Below are 17496 nucleotides of genomic sequence, written 5' to 3'. Positions count from 1 at the left end.
TTAGAAACATTAAACACCTCTTAGGCCTCAGACTGACAACCAGGTACAATCTCATTTAAAAGCATTTAAGGGCTTGATTTTTTCAATGGTTCTCAAAATTGACCATGCAATTTTTAGTCCCAACATGACAGATTAGAGAAGACAATAAGTTCTGTTGATACATCTACAGACATTCAGCAGAGAGCAGCAATTGTGTGCAAAACTTTTGACAATGAGTTTACAATGCTTACCAATGTTGCTACAACGCAAGAAAAGACTGAGCATGATGGTAATTTTCTTAATACTATGTGTACAAATATAAGGAATGATATAGAAACATTAAATATATGCATTAAGGTATTGAAGTAGAGTATGGAGGAAGGGAAGCAGATATATGCTAAGTGCAACTTGGTATACCTTCACCTTCACAGTTTTGATGAACAAATCAAAAGAAAGATAACTGAGTTACAGACGCTTATTGATAACTTTCTGAAACAAGATTGGGAATTACAAAAATTTGAGCATTCAATGGAAGCAATTCATGATAGCATCTGGGATATACAAGCAGAAAAAGAGAAAGCCCTAAAACAATTTACTCTTTTGAGAGATCATTTATCCCAACAGATTACATTGTTACAGAATCAGTTGGAGGAATGCTTGGCAACTAAAACTTCATATGACAAGTTTGTGGCTACAAACTTGAATGCAGTGGAGTTATGCCCTATGTGTGCTAATAAGTGTGTTAGATGCACTAAAAGACAGTTGGAAGAAACACCTTGCACTGTTGAAGACTAACTTCAGTGATTGTTTTCCTAGATTTTGATGCAGCTTTCAGATTTTGACAGGATTTTCTTTTTGTTGACACATTTGTCATTGATGTCGAAGGGGGAGAAATAAGGAAAATTGTAATTGTAAGTTATATAGTTGTATTTTGAAGTATAGTAGTAAGATTTGCTTCAAGCAAGCTTTGTAATTGGAGTTATAAGGGATGTAATCTCTTTCTCAAAACATGAATATAATGTTTTTACTGTGTTATGTATGTTTATTTACTTTGATTGGTATGATAGCATTTTTTGGGACTTAGCCAATTTTTCCAAAATGTTGCCATCAATGCCAAAGGGGGAGATTGTTGGCAATATGACCAATCATTCAAATAAGATGAGATATGTGGTTGTCATTTATGGCAACATACGTTTTACAATATAGCTATGATTGTTTGTGATGGAAAATTGTCTAAGTATTGGACAATGTTATAGCTGCACGATGAGATTTACTGATAGTGGAATATTCCTTTAGAATATTCTCTTGTGTAGTTGACTACAGATGCATGATGTCATCTTGATGATGTGTACCAGTGCCCATGTTCGTACAGTTAACCAAGTTCAAGTTATGAAGAAAACATCGATGCAAATACTTCACTGAACAGAACATAGCAAGTTAGCAAATTGAGTTGTACGACTTGAAGAATTATTTTGATTATTATTTCTTGATGAGCTGACTCTAAGGATGATATGTGAGCTAACTAAGGAAGGATTTATTAATATGATTGATATAAGTAAAGAACTTCATTTGCGAAGTTAGGTGTGAGATATGTGAATGCAAAGTTATGCTATGTGATATGATAAATGCGAGATATGATGCAAGTTGATATATGCACAGTTACTCCTTGTTTACAACATTGAGCAAACAGAAGAGAAGATTGTCTATAGTCTACCAAAGGCTTGTATGAAGAACTAACAATCAGAAGAATTGCGAAGTACAACAAGTTATCCAGTAGTGTTTGAACTTTGTATATCTATTCTCCTGAAGAACTTAATTGGATAGTTGCATGTTAGGGCAGTGGGCTCTTCTTGCACACATTTGTATATGATCCACCAACTCCTAATAGGGTTGAAGCAACTCCTAATAAGGTTGAGGCTTCTAACAAGGCCTAGTCTCCTAACAGGGACTCGAGACACTATACATTCTTCATAGACTCTTAATAGGGTCAATATCCTTAACTGAATTCTTTATATAGTGAATCATCTTGTGGGTTTCATCCCCACTAGGGTTTTCCCTTGGCCAGGGTTTCCCTAGTTAACAAAATATGGTGTTATGAGCTCTTTTTATGTATGGTTGTTTATACTATTCAGCATTATTGGTTTACTTTCTTATGTATGTGGCAAAGTAATTAATAATATCTAGTTGTGGGAAAAAAGATTGAAAATATTGATTCACCTCCCCCCACTTCAGTGTTATCTATTTCTAACAATGTCTGTCAAGTATCTCCTAGACATCCGTTGGATGACTCTTTACTTGTGGCTCTTGTGGAGTTGGCATGATGAAACACTTTGCTGCCCACTCTATGTCATTATGTCAAAAAAGTCTCTACATTCTTCTAAGGGAGACTACTCTGCAACTCCCATCCAAAAGTCCTTTGAGTACAATAGTTCTTCCCTCATGTTGGAATCTCATCTCTAATTTTGCTAGGTTGAGTGTGAACTCAACTAGCAAGGCCATCCATGTCATGCCAAGGATGACATCATAGTCTCCCATGTCTACTACATAGAACTCATCCTCCAACTCATAGTCATCTCCAAACCTGATGTGAAGATTAGATATCTTCTGAGTGCATAATAATTTGTCACCATTAGCTACCATGACTCTAAACTCAACATGCTCTTTAGTCTGTAAACCTCTCGTGGCTACTAATCGTGCATCTATGAAGTTGTGTAGCTCCAGTATCAATGAGAGAGATCACTTTCTGCCCCTGGATAGTACCCTTGACCCTAAATGTGATCGCCTTTTGAGCCTCTGTCAATCGTGCCAATGACCTATCATCCTTAGGAATGATATTCTCCTCTGGAGTGCTACTCTCATTCAAATCAGAGTGTTAATCTTGCCCCTTTGATTATGACTCCTCCGCTGAAAAATACTCCATTTGAAATACCTTAGCCTTGAGAGGGCGCTTATGAGATAAGTCCCAAGGCTCTCTACAATGAAAACGCGACTTCTTCCTCAACTCATTCAGGGTGTCATTATCCAACTTACTAGTATCCCCTTTTGGCCGTGCATCCCGGTAAAAAGGTTTTTTGTCCTTATCCTTATCCTTCTTCATATGTGAATCCCTAGGCTGAAATCTGCTATTAAAAGAAGAAGGTGCTTAGTCAGGAGTCTTCTTAGTGGCCTCCTGTAATGTAGTCAGGTCATGCCCTTTGACTCAACCCCTCAAGGGATATGAGAGTCCATCCATAAATAACACTACTAATCTCCTCTTTGAAATATCTGTAACCACCACAGCTAACCTCTGAAATTTACTGATGTATGTCTTAATTGATCCCCATTGCTTAAGCTGTGCCAACTCCTTAAATTGTAACTCAGGATCTTCAGTATCAAATCTCTTTGAGTCTCTTAGTGAATTCCTCGTAAGATGTGATTTGATTATGCTCCAAGGTTACCATGCCATGGTGCCACCACTCATGCACTGGACAATCCAAATGAATAGCCGCATACTTGATAGCCTCCTCCTCAGGCATAGGATTCAGTTGGAAGTATGTATCTACCTTCTACACCCAAGCTCGTGCAATCATCTTCCCTAAAGCATCATAATAAGGTATAGAAAGTTTTCCAACTTTCTTTCTTAACTCAAAGTTTTGATTCCTCTCTCCCGCTCTAGGCATGTTTATCATCCTCATGTCCATATAATCTCTGAGGGAAATATCCGCCTGAAACTTTGGTCCACTAGCCTCCTAATCCCTCTTGAAATGATCTTGTAACTCGGTAATTTGCAGTTCATTTACTAGTTGAACCGGATCTTTGGGTGGAAAGGTGGGTAGAAGAGGTCTCGAGTTTGTTGTCCAAGCTGGGTGTACAACCTATCTAAAGTTATCAGCCTCATTCCCATTGTTTCCATGTCCATCATTATTACCATTAATGTTATTCTTAGGACCATTGTTGTTGCCTCGGCCTCCATTATTATTTTTTGCATCACCTAGATTAATATTGACGCCCATTTGTCTAGTCATAAGCTGCAACATCATATCCATTCACCTATTCTGCTCCTGTTGCATACACTACCTCTCCTCTAATGTACCTATTAACCATCTTAACATGACCTCCTCCTAATCTAGACCGACATTCTTGCCTCCACCTAGTCCTGTATTCCTATCATCTTGGTCACCCATACTATTGTCTTGTTTAAAGAATATCTCCTCTGTGTCTGTATGAATGGATTCTATGTCCACCTGCATGGATGAACTAGACTGCTCGCTTTGTGAGTCTAAATCTTTGTTGTCTTGCTTTAGTATGGTAGAAGTAAATGGTCTCTGTTGCATGGTCAAATGTACATTCTTAACCTATTTTATTTCTGATTTTAGTGTTTTGACATTTTGTCAAACACTTTTCCCTCTATCCAACTATTCCAAATTCCTTGTAAGGCCTCCACAAGATGGTAGGATTTAAAGCTTTGATACCACTATAATGGACACCTTAGAAATGCCAAAAAAATGAATCAACTACTGATAGGAATTTAGTCAAATAATTTGCGTCCAACTCTTAATTTCTTCATTAAATGTTTAAACCCCTTTATGGCTCCGGAAATAAAATGTTTTTTTTTTTTTTAATGTCTTTGCATAGATTTGAAACCACATAACATGAACAAGAAGGAATTTATAATAATATGCAAACTGAAGATTGGACCACTACTGAAATAATATTAATTTTCAAACTAATAAAATCAAATACATAGTAGACCTTTCAACTCACTAATTACTCCAGCATTATAATATAATATTCTAGTAATGACTTCCCATCTTGCTGCTACAATAATATGAATAGTGCCGCGCTATAGTGCTGCTATAGAAAAATCTTCCTTCAATCAGTCCAAGATCCTCATAAAATCATCCCTTTACAATGGCATAAGCATCGGACAAGAAACGAGAATGATATGAGCAAACATCCAATTTGCTTGTAGTTGGAAATGCGCCCAATTTGCCTATTAATGAAGTTGATAGCAATAAATTCCAAAGGCCAAACCCCTAGGGAATGATGTCTAGAATGTTACAAGAGAGGATGGATGTCTTCTAATGCCAAGAATGGATTTGCAACTCACACATCAATTTTCTTCTCATATTCAATCCACCGAATGAAGCCACTAATGCTCCCTCTTATTCTTTCTCCAAGAGTCAATTCAACTCACATGAGAAATGTGGGATAAAAGACGTGCAATATAAAACATATTAAAATAATCACTTATGTCTCCCTTAGGTGCCCCTTTTTAATTTGCATACCCATAAAATTTAATATTAAAGCAACACTTAATATTTTACAACTATATTAAATGTTACTCTAATAATACTCCAGGCATTAAAGTATACTAGCTATCAGACTTCGAATAGCATGAGTAATAGCTCGTTGGAAAGCTCTTGCCGAGTAGTATCAAATTCAATCATCAAAACTAGTCTCCCCTGTGTCTTGCTGACTTACTAAAAATAGTAAGTATGCTTGAGACTAAGTAAATCAACTCCGTTTTGGCCCAAACTAGAGATGACTAAGCCAAAACACTCTGAGATCCTTTTAAACCCTTTATTAGCCCTCAGGACCATGTAGAACTAGGCTAACACACACATACACTTGGTTGACTGCTAAAGTGGGGACATTACATTATAGTACACATGCCTATCCCTCTCCCTGTACAAAATCTCAATTTTTCATCAGTGGAATTAGGAGGAATGAGCCATTTGGTTAGAAACCCAAGGTATAGGCTAGAACATGGCCAACACGTAAAACCAATTTGTCGAAGCCCACTGATTCAACTATCACAATCAATCAACATGCACCAAAAGGATATATTGAGATTTGCTTCTTCCTTGGTGTTTGCAAATATAGTTATTCAAAGCAAAATTGAAAATACAAAGGAAATGCAACTTATTGGTTATCACAGTCCAAGAATTTCACACCAATATCATGCCAAATCTTCATTTGCCTTTGCCAATGTACTACCTCATCCATAGATCTTCATGGGAGATGGCTTTTCAACTCCCCACATGCACCAATTTGATCAAGAGTCACTATGACTCTTCAACTTCACCAATTTTGCAATTTTTTTTTCCAAATTTTGCACTTTTAAGACAACTTTCATGGAAACTAACTTAGGACTCTATTAATACATCCAAATGGCCCAAAATCATTTGAATAACAACATTATTACTTTACATACCTAAAATGCAACTTTGACTGCTCGTTGACCAACATTGATTCTAGTTGACCAATGAGCAACAACAAAAAATTGATGCAAAAACATGCCAATTGATTACAACTTAATGTGAAATGATTAACTAATGCATAAAAACACCTAAATGCAATCACCTAGTGACCAAAATGCTCAAAATTGGAGGGAGAATGGTATGATGATACATGATGCACTTGCATCATACTCCCGATGACAGAAAAACTCAAGTCCCTTGAGTTGCTAGCCCTTGCAAAGTGACTCCATGTTTGATTATGTCCTTCTTTGACATCCATACTGCCTCAGCTTTAGGAAGACCCTGCCATTTGACCAAAAATTCCTTATAGGTGCCCTTCCTTGTCTTTCTAATCACCTTAGTGTCAAGAATACTTTCTAATTTCATGGGTTTTCTTGGTGGCAAGTCCTTAATCCATTCCACATCCTCAGGGGTGTTCTCTATCCTTGACTAATCATTGGCCTCATTATCTCCCTTGTACAAAGTCAAATCTGCTATGTTGAAGATGGGTGATATCCCAATATCAGGTGGAAGCTCTATTTCATATGCATTATCACCATACTTATGAAGATACTTGCATGGTCCTCTCTTCTTCACAAGGATTTTATTGTATTGCCCTTTAGGAAGCCTCTCCTTCCTTAAATATTCCAAAACCAAGTTACCTACCTTGAAGTATTTCTCCTTCCTTATCTAATCTGCCTTCTCTTTGTACTTTGCTACTAATTTCTCAAACTGATCCTTTACTTCTTCATGAGCAGACTTGATAGCCTCAAGAAATGTTTCACCCATGGCAGTTTTGCCCTGCATGTTATGAATGTCCCTTAACTCCATAGGACCTCTAGGATGGAAACCATACACAACTTCAAATGGGATCTTTCTTGTTGACCTATTGACTGAATCATTATATGTATACTCTGCTTGGCCTAAAATCAGATCCCAAGCTACTCCATGTTGCTTTGTTAGACACCTTAGGAGGTTGCCAAGTATCCTATTCACAACTTCCATTTGGCTATCTATTTGTGGATGGTAGGCTGAAGAAAATGCAAGTTGAGTACCTAATCTCTTCCATAGGGTCCTCCAAAAGTGGCCCACAAACTTAGTATCCTTGTCAGTTACAATGGGTGGTGGCAATCCATGGATCCTAACCACTTTCTTAAAAGAAATTGCAATTTCAGAGGCATCATGGTTGCTCCTACATGGCACAAAGTGAGCCATCTTACTCAATCTATCTACCACCACAAACACAATAACATTACCTCCAACAGTCTTAAGCAACCCCAAAACAAAATCCATATTGATGTTATCCCAAGGCTTATTAGGAATTGTTAGGGCTAGAGTTTGAAGATGATCCTTTGGCTCTTTGACATATCCTACAACATTCAACATATCTTCTTACTTCTCTATGCAAACCAAGCCGGAAATAGAACCTTGCAACCTGCTCTAAGGTTTTGTCTGCTTCAAAATGTCCATCTAGAGCCCCATTGTGCTTCTCCTTAATAATAGTTTTGCTCACAAATGACTTAGGAATACACAATTTGCTTCCCTTGAATAGAAACCCTTCCTGCAACATAAAATCAGAGAAGTCACCATGAAAAATGTTAGCAAACTTAGAGAATACTTTATAGGCTTCCTTGAAATCATCATCCTCTTGGTATAGTCCTTTAATCTGATCCAATCCAACACTCTGCAATTGAATTTCTTGGATTGCCAACACCCTCCTACTCAAAGCATCAACTACCTTATTAGCTGATCCTTTCTTATGTTTAATTACTTAGTTACCTAGGTTCGCCGTTTTGGCTCAAGACCCTTGTGTGGGTTCGAACTAGTACGAAATATAGGTCCTGTTCAACCTAGATTTGAATTTCCTTGGGCTGGTTCGAACCCAAGCGAATTTGGGCTACCAGATTGAATTTGGGATGAATTTGGATGAATTCCCACGGACAGGTGACTTTCAAGTTGCTTTTTATAACAAATTATATATTTTTTGAGTTTCACTTGCCTTGAAATGTGAATGTAAGTAGGTTATTTTGGCTTCTAACATCATTTGTGGTATGCAAATAGGTGATTTTGTGAGCAAATAGGTGATTGAGCAAAAGAAGTTTGTGCAAGGTGGAGTTGGAAGACTGGATTGTTAGCTATATTAAAGTGTTTGTGTCTCATTGCTATATCTTTGCATGCTTACAATGTCAGGAGGAGCTAAGTTCTTGTTCTATTTTTCTTTTGTTTCAGTGTTTCATAAAGGCTAAAGTAATTTTATTCTCAATAATAATATCAATCTGTCAATATGTACACAATTTCTTATCATAGGAAAATGAGCTTCAAAGGGATCTACATCTTCCTTAGTAGCCAATGCCAACATCCCACAAAGAATAGAACCCCCATCTGATTCTCCTTCATGGAAGTATGTGGATATTCTAGAACCTCTTCTAGGAGGTGGTGGTTTCCATTGAAAATGTTGGGATTGTGATGTAGAAATAAATAGATAATATTATCGTGCGGTGGGTCATTTGTGTGGATACCTTGGTAGAGGAGTGAAGAAGTGTCGTGGAAAAAAAAATGCACCTGTGCCAAACTCAAGAGTATTAAAATATATTAAAGAGCATGAGCGAGCTGAAGAGAGAGAGAGAGGAACTTAGACAAAATGCCGTTGATGGTAATAAGAATAAGGAAAGAACAAAAGGAATTAAATCTGCCCCAGATGTTGTGATAGAAAATCACCCCTTCTATATTACCTCAGCTGCCCCTAATTCTCAAAATGAAGCATCCATTTGACACAAAAGGGACCACTTGAAACTGCATTTCAAAATCAGAGTAGGGAAATTGCCGACATTGATTTGGCAATATGTTTGTATAGAAATGGGCTGTTTTTTAATCTTGTTCGCTCTCCATATTTTAAGTAGATGTTGAGAAGTGCTAATAAAGCACTTGCAGGGTATTCAGCTCCTAGTTTTGAGAGAGTACGAACCACCTTGTTGGATGACAAGGTCAAGTTGATTGATGAGCAATTAAAGCCCATCAAGGATTCATGGATTGAGACAGGGGTAAATGCAAGAATTTGGTATAGCTATGATACCAAATAAGAATTTGCCTCTGGGCAAAATTCACCCAAGATCAAGGAACTCAAGCACAAGCACAAGAGTAGACCAACAAGGTATGATCAGAATAACAATATCCAAAATTGATTTATTGTCATTTGATGTTTTATTGTTGCATACACACTAGGAGTGCCTGTAGATAAAGGCCTTTGGAATGCTTCTAGAATGCCTAGGAATCAACATATTGATAAGTCTTACAACCAAGCACATGTCCACCAGAAGTGGATTATCCTCCATTAAGCACAAGAGTTAGTGCGATGATGAGAGGATAAGCCTACAAAGGTGTAGCACGTAAAATTATGTTGTAGACACCATGTGCTTAATTAAGAGTGTAAATAACAGTGTTGTCTACATGACAACTTAGTTAATTATGCAAACTCCAGTGTTGTAGAAACCATGTGCTGAATTAGAGTTGCTTACTCCTGTGTTATCAACATGACAACTCATAAGAGTACGCAAACTCTTAGGTGTCAAACTAATAAATAATAAAATAATGCATTAACCTAAGTAAACTTAAGTAAAGTGTAATAAGTGAATACTTATTTACACCAACAGTAACAATTGTTTCAGACGAGTGGAAAGATGTTAGAAATCATCCATTGATCAATGTTTTGGCAGTGTCCGCTAAAGGGGAAATGTTTTTGAAAGTAGTGGAATAAGAGGAGCAAGTAAAAGATGGGCCATTCATTGCTAATATCCTAGTTGAGGCCATTGAACAAGTGGGTGCAAGAGACGTTGTCCAAGTCATAATGGACAATGCAAAGAATTGTAGAGCTGCTGGTTTGTTGGTTGAAGAGAGATACCAACATATTTTTTGGACACCTTGTGTAGTTAATTCATTCAATCTTATGCTACAAAAGATTGGGAAGAGTATTTAGTGGATCAAGGAGATCTATGCAGAAGCTGATGACATCCAGATGTTCATCACAAACCACCACATGACTCAAGGGGTATTCAGAATGTTCTCATGTTTGGAGTTGCTGAAGGTAAGTAAACTTGAACTCAAGTTAGTTAATTTAAAAAAATTGTATCTTACAATTTCTGTTTTTTTGATTATGTAATGATGCGTATTCTTTTATCATGTATGTATCTAATGATTTGTATTGTTTAAGCTCTATTTTATGTTACAGGTTGCTGAAACATGTTTTGCATCAAATTTAATCATCTTGAGACAACTTATGCAAGTGAAAGAGGCACTTACCAATATGGTATCTAGCAACAATTGGGCTATATGGTGACAAAGCAATACTGAGAGGGAAACCAAAATAAGGAAGATGATATTGGATGAAAATTGGTGGGAACTTGTGGAATATTTCACTAATCTCACCGCACCCATTATGATAATGCTTAGGTACGCAGACATGGATAGGCCTTGCCTTGGAGAGATTTATGATGGCATAGACTCAATGCTTGAGAAGATCAAGCTAATTGTAAATGAAAAGGAACAAGATCCTCAAGAGACCTTCTTCAAACAATTGTGATCAATTGTTATACAAAGATGGAACAAAATGACTACTCCGCTACATTGCTTGCCTATGCATTGATGCCCAAATACTATGGCACCCAATATACTAATCTACTGGGAAGGCTACCACTCTATAGACATAGAAGTGTTTGATGGATACAAGGCAGCATTTGAAAGACTCTTTCCTAATGATGAAATGCAATATTTGATAATGGATGATTTCATACAGCTTGTGGATGCAAAAAATTTAAGTAATGATACTCTTTGTCATCCATTTAGGAAGGATTCTCATAGTTGGTGGTACCTCCATGGCCAAAGATTTCAAAGGTTGCAGCCCCTTGCAATGAAAGTGATATCACAAGTAAGTTTAATTTAAAAAAAATTGTTATTAGTTTCCTTTGTCTAAAAAAATTATTAGAAATTCTAAGTTTCAAGTTACATAATTTAAATTTTATTTTAATTGTTTACATGTCATATTTTCATAGATTGCTAGTTCATCCACTTCAGAGAGAAATTGGAGCACATATTCTTTCATCCATTCAGTGAAGTGCAATAGGTTGCAATCAAAAAGAGCAGAAAACTTGGTGTATGTGCATTACAACTTGTGTCTCCTCTTGCACAAGACTAAAGAATACAAAGAAAGGGAGACAAAGAGGTGGGATGTAGATGTAGAGTTGGCGGACTTGGATATTTTTGCTCCTTGGCTCACAATTGAAGATTGTGAAGATTTTGATGCCCATACTATTGTTGTTGGTGCTGATCCCATTGGCCTTAGCTCTATTGTTTAGTCACCTAATGCGGAAGGACTACAAGGAGGAGAGGAAGAAGAAGAAGATGATGATGAATATTAAAATTTTATATATTATGATTAGTTGACTTGAAGTTGAAACAATGATACTTGAACTTGCTGTTATGATTCATGGATAATGATTTACTTTTAAGTTTTATAATTTGAATCTCTGATGATGAACCTGAAAATTGAAATATATGATGGTATGATCTTTATTCATGATGCTATGATTACAACTTACGTGTTTAAAGTTTATGCCTATGGTGTTTTTGTTGTTTAATTGATTAACTTAGTTTACATCATATGATTTTATGATAATCTATGCTTCCAGGCTTCATAAATATGTATATATATAATTTTTACATGTTTTTGTACGAATGAACCCAAAACCCTTTCCAAAATTTTGCCATACCTGCAGACTGGTTCTTCGAAGTTGTATTTTGAACCGAATTCGAACCTGTAACTAAGTTTAATTATAGGGGTGAAAGACTGAAGTTGCTCCATCTATTTGACATACTTATAATTCAACTTTTCTTGCCTATTAAAGAAACTCAAGGCATGGCTATCTATGAATACTACAAATTCTTTGGGCATGAGATAATACCTACACTTTCTTAATGCTTAAACCATTGCATAAAGTTGAAGGTCATATGTAATTTCCATTGCTTGGCATCATTCCAATTTTCTAAGAAAAATGCTGTAGGGTGTCCTTAACTCAAGATTGCTCGAATTTCCTTCTTGCTAGCATCACACTCAACCTCAAACAACTTGTCAAAAATTGGTAACACAAGAGTAGGTAATTTTGCTATCCTCTTCTTAAGGTATTGAAACTGTCATCTGCCTCCTTAGCCCATTGAAACTTGCATTTTACCCCACCTTTGATTATATTAAGGATAGGATCACATATCCCACTCAACCCCTTAACGAACTTTCTATAAAAGGTGGCAAGGCCATGGAAACTCCGAATTGCTCCTACTGAAGTTGGAGTTGGCCAACTAAGAATGTCTTCCACTTTAGATGGATCCATTTTCAAACTACCTTGAGAATTAGAAAACCCAAGTAAACAAGTTCAGTCTTAAGGAACTCACATTTCTCCAAGTTTATCTTCAACTTGTCCTCCTCAATCTTCTGTATCACCAACTTCAAATGCTCAAGGTGCTCCTCCTTTGACTTGCTAAACACCAAGATATCACCAAGATACACAATGATAAATTTACCAATAAATTGAACCAAAACCTCATAAATCAATCTCATTAGGGTGCTTTGGGCATTGCTCAATCCAAATGGCATGATAGGCCATTCATAAAACCTTTCATTGGTACATATGTAACATCCACTTTTCTGGGGTCTTAACTAACATCATATCATATAAAAGAAATACAGTTAATACTTCATATTCATAGGAAGATAGTTATAACAATTATGTTCATGTGAATGAAATTAATCAGCTTAGTTACCGATTCGGGCACGTGAATCGGATCCGTGGATTCGTGATTTTTTTTTTTCCCGATTAGGATTCGTGAATATATATATATATATATTACTGATCTTGCCCAAGCCCCAACTAGTAACAGATATATATATATATATATATATATATATATATATATATATATATATATATATATATATATATATATTTCTCTCATTTATTAGTATATATAATGCATAAAAAGGTCATTTTAGCACTAGAATGCCAAAAAATATATTTAAAAAAGTCATATTAAATAATTTAGACTCACTTGAACCTGTCGATCCTTGAGGATTCACACTGGATCCTTGAGGATTCGTGTCTGGATTCATGCAGATCCGGGTAGGATCCTTGTTTTACACAGTGGATTTGTCAGGATTCATGGCCCACGAATCCGGACGAATCCACTGTGTAAAACAAGGATCCTGCCCGGATCTGCACAAATCCAGGCACGAATTTGGATCCGGTCTCTAGGGCACGAATCCGGTAACTAAGAATTAATGGTTACAAAATAGTTAATTTGAAAATTTCATAGCCAACAATTTGAAAACACCACCAATGATTTTAACAAGGGAAAAATCTACATACCGTAGAATTCAAAACCAAAATTCATCGAGGGATGCTTTGCAAAACCTAGTTTAATACATACATGCTGCTTAGGCACAAATAGCTATACCATTTATCGAAACACCATTATCATCAAATACCATTATATCATTTAGGACATCAAATACCACTGTATCATTTAGGACATCAAATACCAATGTTTCAAATAGGGCATCAAATACCACGGTATCATTTAGGGCACCAAATGCCATTGTATCATTTAGGGTATCAAATACCACTATATCATCCCTTCTCCTTCCATTGCTAACTATGGCAATAACATTTAGTTAAAATTATGCTCATATTCATTATTCACATAAATGGAAGATTGAAATAACTATCCATTAGATAAACCTATCGCTTGCATATAGATATATTCCATATTCAGTTGGAAGATCAACTGATCTAACTAGTTGCCAATTATATTGACAAGAGGAGTTGCTTTCATTAAAGGAAATAATTGAATCGATGATATAAATCAATCCATCTTATCTTTTACTTAAATAACATCATGAAAGGAAAATACCTATTACCAATAAATGTTTGAATGCTTAACTTATTTTTGTCTGATGCACGTCCTGACATCTTGTGGAGAGGGAAACATTGTCAGGGGCTTAACCTCCCAACCATGAACCTTAACTTATACCCATGCAATCTCTAATGAGAAAGGAACTCCCTACTTAGAAATAGACATGGGGCAACTTGACCAGCTAGTGAGCATCCTAGTACTTAATTCCACCACTCGACTTGACAACTAAGTATACTTGGACAATCATGAGCTAACTTGGATGTTTTAGTAATTTCTTTTTAAGATGTTAATGCAATTTGAGAATCTGATCATAGTTTGTTCTTCCTTGCACGATTCCTCTTCTCTTCACCCATTCACATGACTTCACTAGCCTTGGGTGCATCACAAAAGACTGCTATAACAATGAGATCTTTAACATATGGTTTCCTTGAATATATCTTTCTGATTCTTACTACAACTGGTATACAAAAAATACCAGTGAGTTAAGTTAGAGTATCATAATATAGGATTCAGATTCTCACAAGATTACTTAATGCATAATATTGTAAAGAACATGGTATGGGAACTATGATCTGCCCCTATGTAGTTATCATGCAAGATCAGAAATAAAAGAAAGAATCAGAGCTTATGCCTTATATTAGAAATATCTTTGCATGCAACAAACCTATTATGCATTTACAAATGATTGAAAAGCAATTACAATGATGTCCCTCACGCATGTGGGTGTGGGGCTGTATTGGTAATATCACTTGAGAATCTCAAACAAAAGAAAACAGAGAGAAGAAACAACTCATGTGCTTTCAAAATCGATAAGATCTTGGCCTTTTGGTTATGGCTAGTATGCATCATACAATCATGCCATTGTGGAAATATATCTTTTCAGCGATCCACAAGATAAGAACATATAAAGGGAGCTGATTAAACAAATTGCATGACCTGAATATGCTGGGTATGATCAGCACTTTGGCTTGGGTGCCACAAGTTTCAATCGTGCAACAAACTTCTGATTTGTGATTTAAAGCAGGTAAAAAAAATAGCAAGTCTTTGACTCAGAGAAAATAAGTGCGATTTAGAACTGAACTTCCTAGAGCCAAAAACTAAGGCAGTGGGAAGTCTATATAACTCCCCGTGCACTGCATTGGTTATCAAGAAGGTAGGTGGTGGAGAGTTACAAAGCCAACACTCAAAGAAATTGAAGCCACTTATTCAAATATTTGACTTGTTATCTTCCAAGTAATAAGCTTGATGAAAGAAGAAAGAAACAGAGGGCTGCCCAAGGCAAAAATAATAATCAAGACCCTAGTCAAAGGTGAAAGAAATAATAATGTTGTCTTAGTATATAACACCACGGTATCTATAGATACCTATATAAGTATGTATTTATATATGTGTACATGTGTAAAACCCCAACCATATATTTCTTACATATACACCAAACATCAAGTATGCTTATACGTCCTTATATATATATATAAAATTGGTTTACATATGTACACATATGTGTATGTACATGTATAGATATTTAGGTATCATTTTGTCCAATATGATAAGACATGCTTATGCACCTGGAGGCTCCAACTATACAATTACAAAGGTACAAATTTGCTCAAATATCAATTCATGCTTAGTGATCTCTTAACTATTAAATGATATGTAATTTAATAGGTTAGCTCATGGTCGCCCAACATACACTCTTGCTTGCTTAGTTATTTACCTTTAGCCATGGCGGCTCAGGGCTCGTACCTATTTGCTCAGTGATGGTGGTACCCCCCCATGCCCAATTCCTTTCTAGCAATACTTCCCCCCTTCAACATGCTCCTACGAGGGAATTCTACACGATTATATTATATTCCTCAATATAATAACAATTTACCGTAACAAATTATTATTCATAAACCATCATAATGGCAAACCACCATCCCACTTCCCATGATGAATAATCAATTTTCTAAGATTTCAGGAAAACAATATAATAGCATCATAACGATTAACTAACATGTCATCTTTAAGTGAAATTAAAACGATTTAACCATCTTACCATTTCACATGATCATAACTAATTTTAACTGTCAACTAGCTTCACATGAAACCTCAACAGCTATATAAAACATTTTAAGTTGGGTCAAAAACTGGGATGTAACAGATGCTTCTGATTGGTGGCAAACTTTCAAGTTGTTCTCCTACAACAATACTAGGAAACTGTTTGAGTAAACTGTCTACCTCCTTTGACAATGGTTCCTGATTCTTAACATCCTCCTTGGGCTTGACCACTACTGCATACCCTTGGAAATCATCCTCCTTTTCATACTCAAGAATTCTTTACCCCCAACCAACGTCAATAAAGACTCACTTTTCTCCTTGCAATACTGTTATGGAAGAAGACCCATTTTAAATTTCTTACCATTCTTGGTAAGTAGATAAGTGTTCTTTTCTCCATCATGTTGGGCCTTCACATCAAATTGTCAAGGCCTAGCTAGTATCAAAAGACAATCATCCATTGGAATTAGTTCACAAAGAACTCTATCTTTATACTCACCTATTTCAAACTCCACCCAGGCCTGCTCTTCAACAGTATAACTCTGATTTTTATTGAGCCAAGAGATCTTATCAGGTGAGGTATGGGAAATCTCCTAACCTTGCACTTCTCCACCATCTCTGTAGGAAAAAAAACATTTTCAGTTGACCCTGAATCCACAATAATCTTACACAATTTTCCATCTGCTTTACCCTGTGTCCTAACAGAGATTTTCTCTGAGGTGGCTACTGCTTTAATGGGACTTCCAAAAATGTCCTCTTAATCATCATGTTCTCACCATCAATGACTGGTGCTGCACTTCCAACTGAAGTATTCAGACTGCTACTACTACCTTCATCCTCCAATAGAAGTTGGTTTCTTCCATCTCTGCCTGCAGATGAAATGGAAGGCTTGCTAGGACATTGGTTCTTTGTGTGTCCATACTGAAAACAATTGTAACACTTACCATAAAAGTCTACACTCCCTCTGCCTGAACCTCCAAAATTCTGTCTACCTCTGTTGAAAGGCCTTCTTTGTCCTCTGAAATTCTGCACCCCTCTGCTACTATGCTCACCTCTGGACTCATTACTTTGACTATCATCATTTCTACTGCTCTGTCCTCTGCCAAAGCTACCGCTGCCTCTACTGATGTTCCTTTCTCCTCTTCCTCTGTTGTTATGATCACCCTTTCTTTTAAGCATCTCCTCAGCCCTGATGGCTAGTTGGAAACACCATCCACAGCCTTGGGAAGTAACAAACTAATTTCATCTGGAATGTTTTATTTCAAGCTATTCACATACTTGGCTACTAGTTCCTTTTGGTCTT

At 36.4% G+C, this 17496-nt stretch overlaps 1 protein-coding gene and 1 long non-coding RNA gene across 5 annotated transcripts in view; both read left to right on the top strand.

Annotated features, from left to right (window-relative positions):
* LOC149572529 (uncharacterized) overlaps positions 1–17496 on the top strand; it is an 87843-nt gene that overhangs the window by 30665 nt on the left and 39682 nt on the right. The gene's annotated exons all lie outside the window — the stretch shown is intronic.
* On the top strand, positions 10390–11769 carry LOC149572530 (uncharacterized). The gene is made up of 2 exons (XR_016359182.1): positions 10390–11121; positions 11246–11769. It is a non-coding gene; the product is annotated as an uncharacterized LOC149572530 (long non-coding RNA).

This window comes from Cupressus sempervirens, chromosome 2 (assembly GCF_028749045.1).
Source record: "Cupressus sempervirens isolate cs-2001-9-10 chromosome 2, ASM2874904v1, whole genome shotgun sequence".
Taxonomy (NCBI): domain Eukaryota; kingdom Viridiplantae; phylum Streptophyta; class Pinopsida; order Cupressales; family Cupressaceae; genus Cupressus; species Cupressus sempervirens.
Note: the sequence above shows the minus strand (reverse complement) of the source record. Positions and strands in the feature narration are given on the sequence as shown.